We start from the raw sequence: 3,782 nt of genomic DNA on the forward strand, positions 1-3,782 counted from the left end.
GACGTCACTCATAGTCTGTGACGTCACCGGCGGAAAAGTTATTAGAGATAGAACGTCATGTTGGTTGTGCGCATGCGTCTCTCGTCCTCGCTACGCGGAAAGTTATTAGAGAGAGAACGTCATGTTGGTTGTGCGCATGCGTCTCTCGTCCTCGTGGAAGCGAGGACGAGAGACGCATGCGCACAACCAACATGAGAGGACGAGAGACGCATGCGCACAACCAACATGAGAGGACGAGAGACGCATGCGCACAACCAACATGACGTTCTCTCTCTAATAACTTTTCCGCCGGTGACGTCACAGACTATGGGTGACGTCCAATCAAGGGACGCTGCTCTTCCGCTAATCTCATTCCCTATAGAATCTCAACATAAACTCACCATGCCTTGAGTCCAGAAAGAGTTATATCCATATCTACTTTTGAGATAATTTGAATCAGGTAATTTGAGAAAACATCCACTTGGTATCGTAACGTCTCTTCAAAAGTCGAAATAGAGCTCGAAGAAGTTGACAGCTTTTTATCGTATTGATAAAAGACTTTGTGTTCACGTGTATTATGATCAAGGATTGCTTCCGATATCATTCTTAACCAACACATTTACAAGTTCTGGGGTTATCTGAAAGCAAAATCAAATGAAAAGGGGGCTTTTATAACATCTTTGTTATCATGGAGAATAGTTTATGCTACCATTAATGGTAAATAGAATGGGATGTCAGATCTGAGGTTCGATCTCTAATCGAAGTTGACTGATTTTTGGGGGGAATATTGTTGTTTTTTTTTTTTTGTTGTTGTTTTTTTTTTTTTTGTTTTTTTTTTTTTGTTTTATTGTGTTTTTTATTTTTTTAATTTCTTAATGTTTATTAATTTATTGGTTTTTGTTTTTTTTGTGTTTGTTTTTTCTTTTTTTTTTTTTCCTTTTTGTTTAGGGGGGGGTCTCTTTTTTCTTGCATTTTTCACTCTTGTTTTGTCCGGCACTGTTTTATTAACACTTTTTTTTATTTCTAAAATATCATACAAATCTGAGACATAAATAAAGCATCTTTACCGAATGTCAAAGGCAAAAGATAAGTGTTGCTCAGAAAGATAATCTTGACTACAGAGTGTAAATTATAAACGCATAACAAAAAAATATCATTTTCATATTTTTGGATGAACGAAATAAAGCTGTGTTAAAAAAAGAGTTTGAAAGATGTTGGTTGTATGGTAACGAATGTAGCGATTTTGTGGAGAGAGTTTATTCGCATCGGTTTTAATTTTCACTTAATAAAATGGATTAGGTGCATTAGTTATAATTAGATGAATCGTGGGTGAAATCACAGTGCGTATCATATTTTAGTATTATCTTCTTAAGTCTAACTGGAATAACAAAAATAATTCCTTTAAATGTCTTAAACACCAATCACATAATTTGCTTTAAATTATGACTCGAATTAATAATAATCGTATCTTAATGATTTCAATTCATCGTTTGATCCATTTCTTAAAGTGGTCAATAAACTGGTGTTTTTGTTGTTTGTTTTTTGTTTGTTTGTTTGCTTGTTTTTTTTGTTTTTTTGTTTTTTTTTTGGGGGTTTGTTTGTTGTTGTTTGTTTGTTTTTGGTTTCGAATTGAATGTCATTCCAAAACAAATAAATTAATTTTGTCTACCAATCTAGTTGTGAACTTTGAAATATAAACCTTTATAATTAGATTTTAGGGGGGAAAAAAGTATTCTCATCGTGAAAGGGTTAATAGATTCTAAGGTCCCTGCAAAGTAATAAAATGACTATCATGATATTACAATAACGTCAACAATACCATCAAGATTCTGTGCGTGAAAACTTCACTTGTAATCCCCGTTCATTGGAATCTAATAGGCAATCAGGAAACGAATCTCACGCGCGTTTGGCGGCGGTACTCACTGCGTCAGATGAACTCTTATCAGTCATTCTTGTACGTCAGTTTATTCTCAGTGCTGTGAGAGGTTTAGAACGCGAGTGGGAGAGAGATAGACACACAGAGAGACAGAGAGACAGAGAGAGCGAGAGACAGAGAGAGAGAGAGAGAGAGAGAGAGTGATAGTTTATGTGTGTATGCGTTTGTGTATGTGTGTTTAAGAGAGAGACACAGAGAGAGGAAGAGAGCGAGAGAGAGAGAGAATGAGAGAGAGGGAGAGAGAAAAGAGTTTTTGTATGTATAATTGGTGTGTGTGTGTGTGTGTGTTTGTGTGTGTGTGTGTGATTGAGAGAGAGAGTTTGTGTGTGTCTGAGTGGTGTGTGTGTGTGTGTGTGTTTGAAAGAGAGAGAGAGAGAGAGAGTTTCTGTGCGTGGGTATGAGTGGTGTGTGTGTGTATTTGAGAGAGAGGAAGCGAGAGCGGGGGAGGGGGGGGAAGAGAGTTTGTGTGTGTATAAGCGGTGTGTTTGTTTGAGAGAAAGAGAGAGAGAAACGAGAGAGAGAGAGAGAGCGAGAGCGAGAGAGAGAGAGAGGAGAAGAGAAGAGAAGAGAATAGAGAGAGAGAGAGATTGTGTGTGTATGAGTGTTGTGTGTGTTTGAGAGATAGAGAGAGAGAGAGAGAGAGAGAGAGAGAGGGGGGGGGAGGGGTAAAGGGGAAACGAACATATCAAGATAAGTGAATGACAGATTTTTGAAAAATATAATATCTTTTAACACCACCTAAAATTTTGATATCGAGAAGATGACGCAAATTATTGTGGCATTTGCCCCTTTTAATTGTTTAAAAGAAGACACATGTCACATAAAAATATTGGAAGAAAATCTTTTGTCAGATTTTGAACACCTTTATGCAGGAAGGAATTTCATTTTTCAACAAGATGCTGCTACATCCCATATGAACAAAAGAACACAAGGTTTTCATTAGAGTGAGAATATTCATTTCATAGAGAAAGACAATTGGCCGCCTCATTCACCGACCTCAATCTAATGGATTGCGCAATTTGGAATTCTTTGACTGAGAGGGTTTAAAATGGACGCATTCACAGAAGAAACTTTGAGAGAAAGAATTATTTTATGCTGGGAGGAGAATGCCATTGAGAAAATTCGGAAATGCATTTCTTGTTGGAAAAAGAGAATACGTTTCGTCATTAAAGAGGACGACGGTCTTACTGATGACTTAAAGTGCTAACTTAACTAAGTAATCGTTGGATCAAACTAGGTATATGAGTGTACTACATAGACGTTTTCTTACGTTATGAGAAGAATTATGATGAAAATAATGTTTATGGTGACATAATTTATGTTTGATAAAGATGGAATCAAAATGAGTTCATCGCCATTTTACTCTCTGCAATGTTGCTTCATTTTTCTCTGGTATTGTATTTCTGAACATGGTTTTGAAAAATCACCGTATCTTTGTGTTTCTCGATTTTTGTTCAAAACATTTTGACAGCCTACATATTTGGATTTGATTTATTTGTGTTAGGATTTTAAAAAAAAAATCCAATGAAGAATCTTAGAGATGCAATCTGATGCAAAGAGCACCGCTGATTATTTCTTTTTATTGTAAAAATTTATAAAGATATCTTTTCCTATTTTTCAATACTCTTAGGACCATTCTGTGTTAATAAAATTGCAAATTATTAAAAATAATTATCTAGATGAGTGGTTTTTAACAAATATATAATCTTATAACATTACCTAAAAATTTCGATATTGGCGAAAAGAATTGGGCAATTTATTGTGGCATTTGCGCGTTATAATTCTTTAAAGAAGACACTTGTTATGCTGCCGTTGTTTTTTAAAAATCACAGTATATGCAATGGTAACCGAAGAGTACTTACTGTGT

General features: G+C 35.6%; 1 protein-coding gene across 1 annotated transcript in view; it reads right to left on the reverse strand.

Moving 5' to 3' along the window:
- LOC144967869 (uncharacterized) overlaps positions 1–2,038 on the reverse strand; it is a 129,259-nt gene extending 127,221 nt beyond the window's left edge. Inside the window, exons 1-2 of the mRNA XM_078905600.1 lie at positions 1,799–2,038; positions 381–617 (exon numbers count right to left, since the gene is read on the reverse strand). The gene's annotated coding sequence lies outside the window, so the exon portion shown is untranslated. The remainder of the gene's footprint in view (positions 1–380; positions 618–1,798) is intronic.
- Positions 2,039–3,782: the final 1,744 nt, after the last annotated feature.

The sequence above is a fragment of the Berghia stephanieae genome, chromosome 3 (genome assembly GCF_034508935.2).
Source record: "Berghia stephanieae isolate SIO BIC M18660-M18661 chromosome 3, UCSD_Bste_1.3, whole genome shotgun sequence".
Lineage (NCBI taxonomy): Eukaryota > Metazoa > Mollusca > Gastropoda > Nudibranchia > Aeolidiidae > Berghia > Berghia stephanieae.